The sequence below is a fragment of the Pelodiscus sinensis genome, chromosome 23 (genome assembly GCF_052426305.1).
Source record: "Pelodiscus sinensis isolate ZL-2025 chromosome 23, ASM5242630v1, whole genome shotgun sequence".
NCBI classification, from domain to species: Eukaryota; Metazoa; Chordata; order Testudines; family Trionychidae; genus Pelodiscus; species Pelodiscus sinensis.
The window spans coordinates 6,087,077-6,104,107 of NC_143074.1; the positions used below are offsets into that span (position 1 = coordinate 6,087,077).

Below are 17,031 nucleotides of genomic sequence, written 5' to 3' on the forward strand. Positions count from 1 at the left end.
CCTTGCGAATACAAGGTTTTATCAAGCTACAAATATATGATTGGCATTTTGGGAGAGAGATTTCGTGGCTGCAGACTCTTTTGCCCAGCCCATTTGACAAAAGTCCATTGGAACAACATCTATAGCTAGACTTTGCATGTCAGAGTGATTAAAAATAAACAAACCTTTGTCCCGTCTCAGCTGAAATGTGGATTGTTATGGGCAAAGCTACATCTCAGGTGATGAGGCCTAACCAGAAGTAATTATGTCTATTAACACAGCGTGGATAGGGTGACCAGATGTCCTGATGGTGCTATTTATATAGGTGCCTAATACCCTCCCAACCCTATCCTGATATTTAGAGCCCCGTATACATACAGAATTTATATCTGCACAGCTGTATCCGCGAAAATGAGCTACAGAAATCTGCCTTGACATCTGCAGTTGTAGATATAAAGAGGATATCAGCAAATTTGCAGTGTACTAGGTAAAATATTTGTATCCACGTCCACATCCATATCAGCAAAAATGAGCTGCAGACATTCACATCCGTGGATGCGGATACCCATGGATTTGCGGGGCTCTACAATTTTTCACACTTGCTCTCTGGTCACCCTAAGTATAAGCATATACCCAGTCCTTATCATGAATTTAAGGGGGAGTTATCAGTCCTAGATGGGATTTTGTTTTAACGTACCAGGATGGTGATTCCTAACTTGTTTAATAAAAAGAAGTTGAAAATAATGCATGAAGGTCATTTATTTAGGGATTCAAAAATTAAGAGAAGAATCAGAGATGTTTTATATCGGCTTCATCTGAAGAGTGACATTGAGAAAGCTGTCAAGACTTGTAGCATCTGCTAAAAATAGAAACCAAATCAAGTGAAAGAGCCTGTGTTGATGACACAGGAAAAATTGGCCTCCTGGAGCAAAATAGGTATGTGTATGCTTCCTGGAAAAATGCCCTGGACTACTTTTCTGACTTCGCTGAGAAAGCTTTATTGCAAGATATTATTGCTAAAAAGGTTATTGTGTACATCAAATCTATTTTTGCAAGGTATGGTATGCCGGACATAGTAATGTCTGACTGTAGATCACAGTTCAGTGGGTATTCATTTAAGCAGTTTGCAGCAAAGCACAGGTTTAGACAGGAAACTGCTAATCCCTTTTATCCCCAATCTAATGGAATGGTGGAAAACTGTGTCCAAAAAATAAAGCCCCTCCTGCTGAACATCCCAGAGGCAGACTCTGATCCATATTTAACACTGTTAAATTCAGAACGGCACCTATGAAGCATGGATTGTCACCTGCTGACATTTTGCTCAATTGGAAACAAGAATGTCTGTGCCGTTAGAAATCGATGTCGGTGTCACTGGGGACTTGCAGATGTATAAAGAGACAGATCAAGCAAAACAAAAGAAAAAGAAACAGTTTGATTTCGATCATAGAGTTTAAGGCCAAGAGGGCGACCAGATCATCTAGTTCTGGGGCGCTCAAACTTCACCGCACCTTGACCCCCGTCTGACAACACAAGTTACTCCATGAGGGGGACAGAAGCCTGAGCTTTTCCACTCTGGGTAAGGAAGGGGAAAATCCAAATGTTACATCCCCAGGACTGGAGGCTTATAAGCGGAAGCCTGAGCCCCATGCAGCGGGGCTTAAGTTTAAACTAGGGCCCTGGGATCCAGTCCTGGTGACCCCAATAAAACAGGGTTGCAACCTACAATTTGAGAACTGTGGATCTAGTTGGACCTCTTGTGTATCCTTGGCTGCCAACAACACCCAGCACCTGCACGCTAAACCCAGACCGTGCCACTGCTGTGCATCTCTGCAATGGGAACCAACGCTCACAAACAGCACTGAGATCACAATGGGTTGCCCCATGATCTGATGAAAGCTGCCATCCCAGGGGGACACTTACTGAGCAATAAGTGAAACCTTTTTCAGATCCGAGGAGGAAGAGAGATGAGGCTTTCAGACAGACCACAACCAAAGCAGGGCACAACACAGCCCCAGAACCTGGAACACCCAGATTGAGTGCTGTCATTCCTGGTGAGTTAGGGTGACATTATAATATTGCCAGTATTTCCTGTCTAGTTCTTTATACATCTTAACACCTCCACCCATTTTGGGTGCCACTGCACATGTCTCTTCAGAACTCGATGGGTCTTTTTCCTGAGTAATTCAGGCTAGCTCTTCTAAAGTGCTCTGTCCTCCATTTGTCGACGCTGAATTTCATCTTCCTTTGAGCGGTCCATCCAGCTCCCTTTGTTAATTGTAATTTAAATTGAGTTTACAGGGCTGAGAATCATGTGGCAGAAAACCAGACTTCTCTGCTGCAAAGACCAAAAGGTATCTTCTGGCTTGCTGGGCTGGTTGATTCCTGCTAACGCCAGTCACATTAAGGTTGTAATTAATTATCATTTACATTTGCAAAAAAAAAGGAAAAACTGGGCCAGAATCTTTGTTACCTGAGGTATAAATCTGAGTTAACACCTCGGTGTGGTTAATGCAGCCTTAGCCTGTGTAAGGGAGACCAGAATCAGGCCGAGCAAATCCAGCAACTGCAGTTTGGTCGTATTAAAAGCGGCAAAGTAGAGCGTGTGGAATTAAATGAGGACATTGATATAATAGGCATCACAAAAACTTGATGGAATGAGGATAATCAATGGGACACAGTAAGACCGAGATACAAGATAAATAGAAGTGAGACAGAGTAGGCAGAATTGTACCTTACATTGGATGTTTCGGGGAAACTACCCTGGGCCCCGCACTTCGGAGGGCCCCATGGGGCCCAAGGCGCCCCGGAGGACCTGGTGTGGGCAGCAGGGGTTGGGCTGCCCCCACACTCACTGGAGCAGCAGGACATGGAGCGACCCGGTCTCAGCTCGTTCTGCTCTGCCAGCTCCCTGCCACGTGGCTCGGGGCTGGGCACTTGGGGGAAGGCATAGACCTGCCTCCATGCTCACCGGCGGTGGGAAGATGAGAGACATGGCTGGGAGCTGGTGGAGTGGAGCGGGCTAAGGCTGAGGTGCTCTGCTTCCTGCCACCGTTGGTGAGTGTGTGAAGCAGAGGTGAGGCAGGGCAGGGCTTGGGTCAGAAGGGAGGTTGTCCTAGGCCCAGGGATGCCCCGAGAGTAGGTCAGGCTGGTGGGGGAGCTGCACTGTCTAAGCATAGAGCCCAATCTAGTCAAAATCTTAAATGAATCAAACTGACCCGTGGAATCTCCATCGATGGAAATTCCATGCTCGAACAACAAGAGTGAAGCAGCAGGAATATACTGGACTGGCCCACCAATGGGGCAGGCAAAGGGGACAACCAGCCTGGGGCCCAGCGATATAAAAGAACCCAAAATTCCTGGCTACCACCGCTACCGCTTCTACAGCAGCAGTGGCAGCTGGAGCCCTGAGCACTTTAAATCAGTGCCAGAGCGCAGTACGATGCTCCAGGCAGCCCTGAGGTCTGCCTGGCAGAGGCAGGGCATTTTCTGGGTGGCACTGAGGGCTTCCTAGCCCCCCTCCTGCCCCTTTTGCCCTAAGCTCCACCCTTTCTTGGGGTACAGAGCAGGGGCCTCCGCTTAGTCCAGGGTCCTGGCCAGGCTGTTGGCTCCACTGACTCTGGGCCACCTCCCTAGGAAGGTGATGTTGGTTCTGAAAATTTCAGGGAGATTAACAGTAGAAACCTCAGTAATAATGGGGGATTTCAATTATCCCCATATTGACTGGTCACATGTCAGCTCAGGACAGGATATAAAGAGAAACTTTCTAGACACCATTACTGACTGCTGCCTGGAGCAAAAAAGAGCCCTCTACACAGCTTCATTTTGCACAAAAACACCCTCTTGTGCAAGAGCCAATCTTCCTGAAAAAATGAGGAAGAATGGCTCTTGCGCAAGAGGGTGTTTTTGCACAAAACAGACCTGTGCAGATGGCTCCTTTTTGCACAAAAGCCTCTTGCGCAAAAGCCTCTTGTACAAAAACGTCCCCTAATTATGCAAATGAAGTGCAACAATATGCTAATCCACGCTTCATTTGCATAGGCTTTTGCGCAAGAGGGATGCAGTGTAGATGTAGCCCCAGTGTGTAAAAGTCATAAGAACAAAAGAACATAAGAACAGCCATTGTGGGTCAAATCAATTGTCCATCTAGCACAGTAGCCTGTTTGCTGACAGTCGCCAATGCCATGTGCCCAAAAGGGAGGTAACACAACAGTTAATCCTCACATGATCTCTCCCCTCTCACCTATTTCCAGACAAACAGAGACTAGGGACACCATTCCTACCCATCCTGACTAATAGCCATTGATGGACTTATCCTCCACGAATCTATCTAGCTCTTTTTTGAACCCTCTTAAAGTCCTAGCCTTCACCACATCCTCTGGCAAGGAGTTCCACAGGTTGCCTGTGCGCTGAGTGAAGAAGAACTGCCTTTTGTCAGGTGTCAAGTCAGGTATCAAGTGGCAGAGCTCCTGTAAGGATCTATGAACAGGAGCTCCGTGGAGTGGTGTTTGTAATCTGCATGTAGGTCGGGCAGGATATAGTGTGCCATACCATGTTGGAGAGTGCAAGAAGTCAGTGAGGGTACGTCTACACTACAGAGAAGATCAAAACTGCCGCTATCAATTAGTGATCGAGGTAAGACGGCTAATTCTTGAGAGGAGTGCTCCTGTCAATGCCGGTAACCCTGCTTTCATGAGGAGTAAGGGAAGGGTGTTCTTCTTTTGACTTCCTGAATTGTAGACAGAGCCAAAGCCAAGTTAAGCTACTAGGACTTCAACTAGGCAATTAACGTAGCTGAAGTTGCGTAGTTTAATCCGACTTTGTCCTGTAGGGTAGACATACCCTTAGGGTGAAGCTCATCCCACTGCAGAGCTAGGGAATGATCTATGCACATGTCAGCCCCCTCTTATGCCCTGGAGTTTAAATGGAATTTGAGTTAAGCACAGGCCTGATTGGCTCTCTGCACATGGGTGAATTCCATCCTGAGTGAAGAATAGTGGAGTAAAAATGTTGTTTGATGCCTGTCAACCTGTACCTACACTCCTGGTCCTCCAATAATCAGCTGCTCACCAAGATTAGGGAAATTGCAATGGGTTTAGAATCTGATTTGTACAGAAGTGATAACTGAAGATGCTTTTAAAATCCCTGCCTCTCCTTTTTAATAGGAGAGCAATCAATAGATGTTGAGTTTATGAACTGCAGCATTGCGACAGGAAGACTTGAAAGGACAAAAGGAACACCTTCCCAAAAGTGTCCCTTCCCTTCAACCCCTGGTGTGCAGTCACAGCACCCAGAAATTACAGTGCACAGCAACTACAAATTACACTGTGCCTGAACCATCTGAGGATCTGAAAGGATTTTGCTCCAAAAATTAAGGCTGGAAATTCAACAGAGCCAAAAGGAATGAGATGCTGAAACTCACCGAGAGGTGGGAAATTAACTCTCAATGGTCTCCTTTAAACATCTCAGCTTAAGTGTCTCAACTCCCACTATCAAACGGAGCCATCCCTGTGTGACAGAGGGGAAACCGAGGCACAGAAAGGTTCTCTGAGTTGGCCATGCGTGATAAAGCAGGGGAGAGAACCTAAGAAACTGGAGTTCTCTGTACTTCCCTCAAAGCACTAGACCCACTTCCCTCACTGCGAAATCCTGTTACTCTTTATCCCCATTGCTGCGCCTTTCTCTTTGGCAGAGCCCTGTAGTCCTGTGGTACCGGGCCAGCCTCCTTTCTTAACGTCCTAGATAGTCCTTCTCCCTTTAATGGCATGTCATTAATACAGAGATTTCCCTGCCCTCCGCTCCCCCATGGTCCCTGTGAGATACCAACAAGAGCTCCACTGTCATTACAAACGATCAGCCATTTCAGGAAACCTTTCGCAGCGATGAAGTAGATATTTTCCCTTCTTTACTGAAGTGGGACTTGATACAATAAAGCTTTTTTGAATGAGGGGAAAAGCATGAGGGAGAAAATTTAAAAAGTTCCTAAAATATACATTTTCAGAAAGGCCAAAGGAAGGAAATAGACCTCCCAAGAGATCAAAGTTGACTGCTGTGCCAGAGCTGAGGAGCTACCTTTCTCCCCCTCTGGCTGCAGGGATTCAAAATCAACAGTAGAAATGTGTTTTTCCGGGGACTGGAACCATTGGAAGCAGTGGCTACATCCACAGGGCAAACAAGGGGGAAAAGAAATCCCTGCAGCAGGCAGCAGCAAGCTTTTGCGCTTGGGTCCACAGACTCAGGCTCATGGGACTTGCACTGCAGGGCTAAAAATAGCAGCGTGGCTGTTCCCATGCAAGCTCTGAAACTCAGAGAGGGGGCTGGGTCTCAGAGCCAGAGCTCCAGCCGGAGCAGGAACATCTACACTTCAAGGTTTAGATGTGGAGTGGAGTCTGGTAGATCTTGCCACTCTGTGCCTTTCTTGTATCCACAGTGTTGGAGTTAGAACGTCTCCAACACAGTGGATACAAGGGCACATGGTGATCCCTACTGGACCGTGATGGGACTGGTGTATCTCTGAGGCTATGTCTACACTGTGGTTTTTTTCTGGAAAAGATATGCAAATTGAGAACTTCAATTTGCATACCTTTTTCTGCTTGTTTTTTCAGAAGAGCCTTTTCCGACATTTGGCCTGTTTACATGGGGTGAAATGTGGGAAAAACCTCCTCTTTCAGAAGACACCTTATTCCTCATAAAATGAGGAATACAGGGATTCCGAAAGAATGAGCCTGCATTTTCGGAAACTGTTCAGAAAAAGCAGACATGTTCCATTGACGCGGTATCCCAGAAAAACCCTGCAGTCTAGACATACCCTGAGTGTCCCCACAATCAGACTGCTACCCACACTCCTTGTACAAAATCTAGCTTAGGCTCTGATGTTAGCTTTCACAATCTAAGCAGTGTTGGGTCTGGTCAGGTCTTGGGTGGGAGTCCTCTGTGGAACATGCCGCAAACCACACAGAGAGGTGTTGATTTAATATCTGTCACTCTTGGCTCTTAATCAGTACTGAACTTACGCCCTACCTGGTTGCAGGGTCGCCGTGTGGCCGAGACTGACCAAAGGGATCACTACTCTTAATTACTATGATTATTTAATCATGATAATTAAATACTTTGTGGGCATTAATATCTGAGAGCCCGATTCGCTTTTGCCCTTTGTATGAAAAGGGCCTCAGGCCCGGGTCAGTTTCGAACTTGGATAATTATTCATCCTGTGTAAATCCCCCACTCTTCCTGTGCAGTAGACTTAACTAGTTATGGATCATGTAGAGTCGCATTATTGTTAGGCAGCTGCCAAGTTTACCCATTTCAGCAGCAGGCAGAGGGACTGCTCTGTGTTTGAGAAATCAAGGGTGAAGCGTAGTAAAGTCTGTGGGATCCAAAGGGGATGAAAATACAATGCTAAGTACAAGATATTGTGATAGGTTCCCTCCTGGAGGAAACAAGGTTAGCTGGAAGTTCACACCCAGCCCTGTTGCTCCAGTTCTGCTGCTCCTTTCTTCATTGGCGCTATAGGGTTAAAGATACAATGGACTTGATTCTCCATTATGCTACAGCTCTTTCGTGCCAAGCTGGCAGTGTAAAGGGGAGAGGGTATCATGGCTGGGGATGGTCCCCTAAGGAAAATCCTTTGCATAGGGAGCCTCCTAAGCCACTATCCATCTGGTGTAAAGGTGCTATGCTGGCCCTGCTCCAAGCTGGCTGTGTAGGTGTAAAGGACAGAGGAAGGGTGATCCAGTGGTTAGGTCCTTAGCCAGGGACCAGGCCCACCAATGTAGGGGGAGGCAAAGGGGGCAGTCACCCTGGGGCCTGGTGATTCAAAGGGGGCTGGGGCTCCTGTCTGCCCAGGGCCCCTTTAAATGGCCACCAAAGTGCCATACAGCATGCTCTGTGCAGCTCTGAGGGCTGGCTGCCCCCGGCCCTGCCCCTTCTGCCAAGGCCCCTCCCCTTCCAGAAGCATGGACCTGCCTCCCCACCTTGCCCAGGGGCCTGCGGAAGCTGTTGGCTCACCTGCCTAGGACTTGAGCACCCTGGGCTCAGATCCCGGAAATGACATGGGAATACTGTGCATCTTTGGCCAAGTTCCTTAGTCTCTTTGTGCCTCAGTTTGCCATCTGTAAAATGGGAATCATAGCACTGCTCTGCCTCACAGGAGATGCTCAGATGCTATGATACTGAGGGCTGTCTATGTACTTGGCAGCAGATAGGCTTATTCTCTATTTCCTAGGGACCATAGGCAGCTGTTGAAAGGAAGGCGTAAGCTAGAACAGCCTTGAGACTGCACTAACTTATACAATGTGGTCTGGGCAGGCCCTTGCACATCCCCTGTATGCAGAGAACTTAAAGGTGTTGTGAATCCACCTATGCCAAGCCCTTCCTTCCCTAACTCAAGCCCACAGAGGATTAGAGCAGAGATCCTTCTATTTCCACCCTCAGCTAGTTCTGCCCCAGGATAATCACCTGGGTCACAGGAAGTTCTGGAAACTCAGAAAAGTTCTAAAATATCCATTTACCTCAGATAAAAAATGGAAATCTCAATAGGCGTTTGAGGTCTTGGAAATACTGACTGCAGCTCATGTATGGGAAGTTCCATTCATCATGGAAACCAAACTGAAGGCTTTTATTTATTACCAAATTTTGTCGTCCAGACTCCCCGTGCCCCGGATTTTCCATTACCCGTCATCTCCCTTCTGAAAATGACTAGGTTTATTCAGCGTCAGTCTCTGGTTGTTACGGATTATAATGGAATGGTACAAATTTGTCAGGGGCTAGCTCCAGTTTCCCTTCGGCAGCTCATCGCTTGCCGCTCTCGTCCCACAGCTCTTGTTTTTCAAGTGTTTCTCGGGTGTTTTAGGAGAGAATAAAAAACTGGTTTGCGTATGGCGCCTTGCACGCTCTTCGCTTCCCAGAGTGCTAATGAGGAACACATTGGCAGGAAAGCGGCCGAGCCGGCCAGGACAGCAGAAACAATGGCTCATACACAGCCTTGCTTATTACAGGGTGTATATTACTGAGAGAGACAATGTCAGCCTGGACGGGGGATTTCACCTCATCTTCTCACAACGTGCCCAGGAATCATCTAGTCAGCCACTGGAGGCAGCTCTGTTTAAAAGCTCGTCCAAAATATGGCACCACTCAAGAGCCAGCTTGCCCCGGGCATGACACGGTTGACTGTAGAGTGATGCGCAAGCCCAGGACTTGAAATCTGAGGGCCCGGATCTCCTCATGTTCCTCAGTGTAAGTCAGCAGTCGCTGCACTGAAGTCAGCAGAGCCCCACTGGTGGAAGCTGGAGGGAGAATCACATCTTCTGGTGGAGCTCAGGCCAGCAGAAACTGTCATGCTGGTCAAACCCTGCGAGACTTCTTCAATCCATACTTGGGGAAAAGTCACACGAGCTTCAACGGGAGTTTGCTTGAGCAAGGACTTGGTGCAAACTGAGTGGCAAGTTCAGTTACAAGTATCAGAGGGGTAGCCGTGTTAGTCTGAATCTGCAAAAGCGACGAAGAGTCCTGTGGCACCTTATAGACTAACTGAAGTGTAGGAGCATAAGCTTTCGTGGGCAAAGACCCACTTCGTCAGATGCATGTAGTGGAAATTTCCAGAGGCAGGAATAAATATGCAGGCCAGGATCAGGATGATTGGATCCACCTGGTCATCTCCAGCCTGATCCTGGCCTGCATATTTATTCCTGCCTCTGGAAATTTCCACTACATGCATCTGACGAAGTGGGTCTTTGCCCACGAAAGCTTATGCTCCTACACTTCAGTTAGTCTATAAGGTGCCACAGGACTCTTCGTCGCTTTTGCAAGTTCAGTTACAAGCACACAGCTCTCAATGAGAGATGAATATAAGAACATAAGAACAGCCATACTGGATCAGAACAATGGTCCATCCAGTCCAGTATCCTGTCTGCCGACAGTGGCCAATACCAGATGCCCTGGAGGGAAGGAACACAACAGGTAATCGTCACATGATCACCCTGTCACCCACCTCTAGAGAAACAGAGTCTAGGGACACCATTCCTACCCATCCTGGATAATAGATATTGATGGACCTAACCTCCATGAATCTAACTAGCTCTTTTTTGAACCCTATTAAAGTCCTAGCCTTCACCACATCCTCTGGCAAGGAGTTCCACAGGTTGACTGTGTGCTGAGTGAAGAAAAATTTCCTTTTGTTTGTTTTAAACCTGCTGCCTATTAATTTATTTTGGTGATCCCTAGGTCTTATATTGTGGGAATATTCACTTTTTCCACACCAGTCATAATTTTATAGACCTCTATCATATCACCCCCTTAGTCTCCTCTTTTCTAAGCTGAAAAGTCCAAGTCACATAAGAACAGTTAGAATGAATCCATCTAGCCTTGTGTGGAGCCTGCCAACAGCAGCCAGAGCCAAATGTTTCATAGGAAATGATCCATTCCCTGCTGCAGTGTCCCAGCATCTGGCAATCGCAGGTGTAGGAACACAGCAGCATCCTTGACCATCCTGGCTAGTAACCAGCAATGGACCTCTCCTCCATGAATTTATGTAAATCTCTTTTGGCCTTCATGACATCCCCTGGCAATGAGTTCCACAAGTGAACTGACCATTGTGTGAAGAAGTTCTTCTTTTAGTTTGTGTTAAATCTAAATGCATAGATGAGAGTGGGACCCGATTTGGGGAGTTGGTCTAGTGCTTTTGACTAGGAATAGCACTGAGGGAAGAGCATTCACAGAATGATTTAATTCAGTGGGAGGACTTCTGTGTACCACTTACAGCTGGACCATCCCAATCCACCTGACCCTCTCCTCTCTTTCCAGACCAGTGAAAGGCACTCTGCAGAACACTCCATCCAGAGGTGACACTTAGGGAAAGAATGTGGGGCAGTGTTTCCTCTAACTTTTCCCATCTATGCATGCAATAAATTTTATGTGCACCAAGGCATGTGTGAATGTGCACCACCAGTAGAAGCACATGCTGCTGGCTGTGGGCACTCTGTTAATCAGCTGGGTGGCATCTGAATCTCTCCTTGGTGATGGCCCAAGCACACAGCATACAGAGAACATTGATGTGGGGTCATTTTGCCAGATATGCGCTGCATACGTTAACACAGATTGCGCATGCTCAGTGACATAGCTGAGACCAGCTGTCCTCGCTTTGCCCCCCAGTACACTCTCTCATTCTCTCTTTTTCTGGGTAGTCTCCATCGGCTTAGCTGCACAAGCCCGCCGAATTTAATTTCCTTTAGCAAAGTTTATTTGGAGCACCACGCAGGCAGCAAACAGTACCTGACAGGAGGAACAATAGCAATAGGTATTTTTAGCTCAGACAAACTCCAGAGTTCTAAGTCCCAGAAAACTTTCCAACTTATTTTAGGATTCTGGGTGATTAACACGCTCCCTTGGTTCCAGGCTTTGTATGACCTGTACATACTAGTGTGAACCAGCATCACCCCCGCTCCCTACCAAGGGATGAGCTTAAAGCTCTAGGGGTCCTTTTCAAGCATCATGGTGACGTAACAAGGGTCTAATAATCAAAGGGGCTGAGCACCTACTGTTCCCACTGATGTTGGCTTGAATGCTCGGCCTCTTTACAAATCAGCCGTGCGCCAGCAATGGAGCATGGAATCCCAGGCCACTGATGGGCCCCTCAGGACAGTAGGAGTTTGGTCTTTGCTGCTGGACCCAATCTTGCTCATGCTAAAATCAAAGACTGACAAAGTCGCATCTTGCAACAGGGGCTGGATTCTTCTCTGTCATGGGCGCTCCTGTGCTTTGTCTGGTTTCCAGAGTCACAAATAACACAGGTTCCCTGCAGAGCCAGTCCAGTGCTCGGCCTGGAAGAGATTTCTGCATGCCGCGCTAGATTCTCTGCAGAGAAATAGTTCATTTGCTTCTTTGATTTTTATTATTTATAAAGCTGGAGGGGGGGGGGGGGGATTCCCCACGGCACCGAGTAAGGAAAGGAGCTGGTTTTGGATTCAGGCAAATGCTGTGGGAACAATTACCTGGAAGAAAACAGAGCAATGGGCGGGGAGAGAGGGGGCAGTTCCTGGACTGGAAGAGATAATGAATCATCCAGGGATCTGGGACTCAGCCTTCCAAGGGACCGAGATGCTTGCAAGTGCTGAGAATTGGATCTTGCAGCTGTGCTGAGAGCAGGCCCCGTTTCTCTTGGGATTAAGGAAAAGGTGGTCGGCAAAGTTACTCATGCCCCAGCAAGGTAGACCCCTCCGCGGTAGTGCTCTCTGCTCACAACTCTCCTTTGGCAAGCGCAGCTGCTGACTGCAGCCCGGCCAAGGTAAACAACACTTGTGGGGGCTCCGCAGAGAGACTGCCTGGGCCTTGGCTGTCCCAGCTGCTTGTCAGCAGAGGGGTTCTTCTGTGCGAGACAAGGCCTCGCCGCCACTAGATCCAAAGCACGGTGACCTCTGTGTGGACAGGAGGAGCCTGGAATTCTGGGAGGATAGCGGGAGGGACTCTGGGCAGAATCTCTTTAGCCATGCTCAGGACCTGGAAACTTTCATAGAATCAATCTCAGGGCTGGAAGAGACCTCAGGAGTCATCAAGTCCAGCCCTCTGCCCAAAGCAGGACCAACCCCAACACAATCATCCCAGCCAGGGCTTTGTCAAGCCGAGACTTGAAAACCTCTAGGGATGGAGATTCCACCCCCTCCCCAGGGAACCCATCCCAGTGCTTCACCACCCTCCCAGGGAAATAGTTTTTCCTAATATCCAACCTAGACCTCTCCCACTGTCACTTGAGATCATTGTTCTTTGTTCTTCAATCCATCACTACGGAGAACAGCCTCTCTCTTTGGAACCCCCTGCAGGAAGTTGAAGGCTGCTGTCAAATCCCCCCTCACTCTTCTCTTCTCTTCTCTTCTCTTCTCTTCTCTTCTCTTCTCTTCTCTTCTCTTCTCTTCTCTTCTCTTCTCTTCTCTTCTCTTCTGCAGACTAAATAAGCCCAAATCCCTCAGACTCTCCTCGTAGGTCATGTGCTCCAGCCCCCTAATCATTTGCATTGCCCTATGCTGGACCCTCTCCAATGTGTCCGCATCTTTTCTATAGTGGGGGCCCCAGAACTGGACACAATACTCATCACAGCCAAATAAAGGGAAATAATCACTTCTCTAGGCCTGCTGTCAATGCTCCTCCTAATGCACCCTAATATTCCATTCACCTTCTTGGCTACAAGGGCACACTGGTGACTCCTATCCAGCTTCTCATCCCCTGTAATCCCCAGGTCCTTTTCTGCTGAACTGCTACTTAGTTGGTTGGTCCCCAGCCTGTAACAGTGCTTGGGATTCTTCCATCCCAAGTGCAGGACTCTACACTTGTCCTTGTTGAACCTCATCAGATTTCTTTTGGCCCAATCCTCTATTCTGTTTAGGTCCCTCTGGACCCTATCCCTGACCTCCAGCATATCTACCTCTCCCCCTATCTTAGTGGACCCTTTAGTGAACTTTAGTGAATCCCTTTTTTCACCTTCAGACAGTTCACCTGTGTACAATCCAACCTCCCACTAATGTAGCTAAGGGATTCTGCCTGTGTATTAGAGCAAGACGAAACCGGGAGCGGGGGGTTAAGGGATCAATAACTCCCTAGGTTGCTGTCCCTGCCCTGCCTGAACTACTGCCTCCCTTCCAGCAGCTTCAGTTCTGTCCAGTGAAGAATCAAGGATTTGGCTCTGCACCATTTCCACGAGCAGGGGCACACAGCTCAAAGCAGGCTGTTGCACTACATCATGCACTCATATCAAAAGCAGCCGTGAGACCACTGACAAGATAGGAAAAATAGAACAGATGAACTTTAAATAAGGCATCTGAGTCCCGGCAGCTGAAGCATTCCACTCCCATGTCTGAACCCTTGCCCCACGTTGATCTCGAGTTGTGGGTTGACTTGTCACTCCCAGACCCCCAGTTTCCCATCTTTCAAGTCCCTCCCAAAGAGATCTTACAGAGTGCCCGGTGCACACGGTCACCTCGGAGCACCACTCTCTGCATTAGCTCCCACTGAATATAGAGTCCGGTCCCAGGGGTGTGCCCTTATATTCCAGGCCTTCCATGAGACGCTGAAGAGTGACCTGAAAGGCTCTCTGCCCCATGACCATGAACCTGTTTGCCAACAGGGGAAGGCACACGAATGAAGACAAGACTGAACATTCATAGCCATGGGCCTGGGTGTGCAGATAGATGAGATTGTAGCTCCCGGGGCAGGGACCAAATTTTGTACAGCACCTAGCACAATGGAATCCAGACTCAGGACTGGGGCTCCTAGGTGCTACAGCAACACAAATAATCATGTGATTAGGTGCATCAGTGAAGCCTTCACATGCAAGATTAAGGAGAAAGGGGAAAGGAGATTAAGATGGAGGATTATCTAAACTAACTGCTTCCTCTGGATCTGCAATGTGATTTGTTTGGTAGAGTGGAAGGTCTTCGGGGCACAGATCTGTGTCCTCAATGCTCTGAGCACATACTTGGCCCCGGTCTATACTAGAGTTATTTTGAAATAGCTCCCCTTACTTCAAAATAAGAAGCGGAGTGTCCGCACTACCAAGCCTGTTATTTTGAAAGAAGGGGCTGGTTATTTCAAAATAATAAACTATTTCCCCAAGGAAAGCAGGAGTTATTTCAAAATAGTTATTTCAGGAGTTATTTCAAATTTAGTTATTTCAAAATAATTTCCTAGTGTAAACACGCCTTGGTATTTAGCAAGAAGTGAATAGCAATAGTCCATTGCTGATTTACATGCTATTCAACCCATGCTGAAATCCTTAGGATTGCTGGGTTTTAAGCCCACCCAATTTGACCTAGTTGATGTATGGGTTTTATTTGCTTGTTTTAAATATAAGTGAGCATTTAGGAAGCAACATTGCTATGAAAGAAGGATATTTAGGGGGAAGGGTGGGCAATCATATGCAATCCCCTTGGCTTAGCCTGATATGTCCTTTCAGCTGTGTATTCAGTAAGCACAGTGTATAACAGCAAAGATTTGAAATGTCTTTATTCATTATTGGTTATTGTTTCACCTGCCTTGGAATGGCAATTGCAAGCGTTTTGATTCCCAGGTTAGAGTTTTGTTTCAATTGTTGCAAATCCTTCGTAGGTGCTGCTGAAATGGTGCTTTGTGCATTTCTCCAGCCTCACTCAGCAAATCATAGCGGATTCCCTCCCACCTCCCACAAGAACAATTCACTCACAGGGCAAAGGTCAGGGAAGGGGGAATCTTTCTCTTTAAATGAGATGTGAGAGGAATCAAAGGTGATCTGGTCCCACTTTTCCTATGAGTGACTGTTTAATAGATCACATGGGTTTTAACATCCTAGCTAAAGAGCTTTCAGATCTGGACAAAGAATGAGCTAGGCCCCCAGTAGATGTAAATCAAGTCAATGGAGCTATATTGATTTGCACTAGCCAAGGATCTGGCCCAGCGTGTTTCTTTCTTTCCACCATTCATGTGCGTATCCTTGTCAGCGTCCCTGTTGGTGTTCTGTGTGGTAAAGGGGGTCAGACAAGATGACTGAATCTATAGCCTCGCACACTATGGACTATGAAATATGACCCACGTAGCATCAAAGCCAGGTCAAATACAGGACAGAGGATGCCAGGCAGGGCAGTGAAATGTTTACTGATGGTTTGCTCTGAGAATGGTTGTGAGCTGTAAGAGGCAGATTTGATCTCTGTATCTTTCTTTCAGTGTGTTTCGGGTGAAATTCTGGCTGGAGATAGGTGCTTCTTGACAGCACCTGGCAGCTGATGGTCCCTCTTTATCCAGAAATCATGTGCAACCCGGGTTGCAAGACAAAGCTCCTTGAACCCGAGCTGTGCTGAGCTGAAGAGAAGCAGCTGCAGCGCCAGAATTCACTCTGATCATTCCTCTGCCGGTGGAGGGAGCCAAGGATCACTGCCTACGGAGAGGATTATTGTGAGGTGAAGACTCGTTTGTGGGACACGGGCTGAGACCCAGCCCATTTAGACCTCACAGGCCTTACCAAACAGAAGTGTCGTCTTCACCAGATACAGTCAAAACTATTGATACTCACTAAAGCCCAGACATATGGATGAAATTTGCAGAGAAGGTTCGCTTGAATCCTATTTAAACTCCATTTTGAGGCATTTCAAATGGTGCATAGACCTTGCCCTGGCTTTCTGCACCAGCCAAAATTGAGCTCATAGGAGTGGACGTAAACATGAGGGGCCTCCTTGGAAAACATGAATTTGGTGGAATCAGGGTAATGTTCACACCTCACCACAAGGGGGCGCAATAGGTTAATAAAACCTAGATGCGCCTGGGGTTTGTAGCTAAAGACTGTAAGCGGGAAAGCCTCTCTCTCACCAACTCAAGTTGGTCCAATAAAAGATGTGGCATCCCTTGCCTTGTCTCTTTACTATCCTGGGCCCACTATGGTTACAACACGTCATATAGCGTGCAAGGTTGTCTCAGCTGAGGCTTGTCTCACTAACCTAATGTCCCATCCGCAAAGGGTGCATTAGCTGCCTGTGTTTTCTTTGTTATTTTCCTACTCCTTTTCACTCAGGGAGTATTTTCCTAATTACAGTAATTACATTTGGGGCAGGGGGTCTTGAAAGGCTAGTTTTAAAGAATCAGACCTGTCCTTGAATTATGAGCCAGCAAGTCATAGCTCTTGTCCGTTTGCATTATAACAATCAAAACCCAGTTTTGGTTCCCCTGCCCTTGGATGTTTTGTTAACCAGATCACTAGTTCTCCTGAAGCCGTGTATGCCAATATATCCCCCAAGCAAACAATCAGCCTTTATAAATAGAACTGCAGCCTCCACCGTAACCAGAGAGCACCACTGCCAGATGCTGCAGAAATAGCTTTGGGACTCAGTCACAAGGGAAATCCCCTGCATTGGGATAGGGCGGGATCCCGGCCATCATCCACAACACCCACTTGTTTGTGATCTCTGGAGAGGCTGCTGTGCCACCAACAGATGGGGTCACAAGAACAATCCCATGTTTTTCAGCTTCTGAAATTGCCAGCAGCGAGTCCTTCCGAAGTGAGCTGTTTGTGTTCATTACAGGAGATCAAGCTGCTGGTTTGATCAG

The 17,031-nt window shown here is 47.4% G+C and overlaps 1 long non-coding RNA gene across 1 annotated transcript; it reads left to right on the plus strand.

The window, feature by feature from the left end:
* The first annotated feature begins 1,902 nt into the window (after positions 1-1,902).
* LOC142819373 (uncharacterized) lies at positions 1,903-16,331 on the plus strand. Its single transcript, XR_012897254.2, has 2 exons — positions 1,903-2,030; positions 15,658-16,331. It is a non-coding gene; the product is annotated as an uncharacterized LOC142819373 (long non-coding RNA).
* The last annotated feature ends 700 nt before the right edge of the window (positions 16,332-17,031 follow it).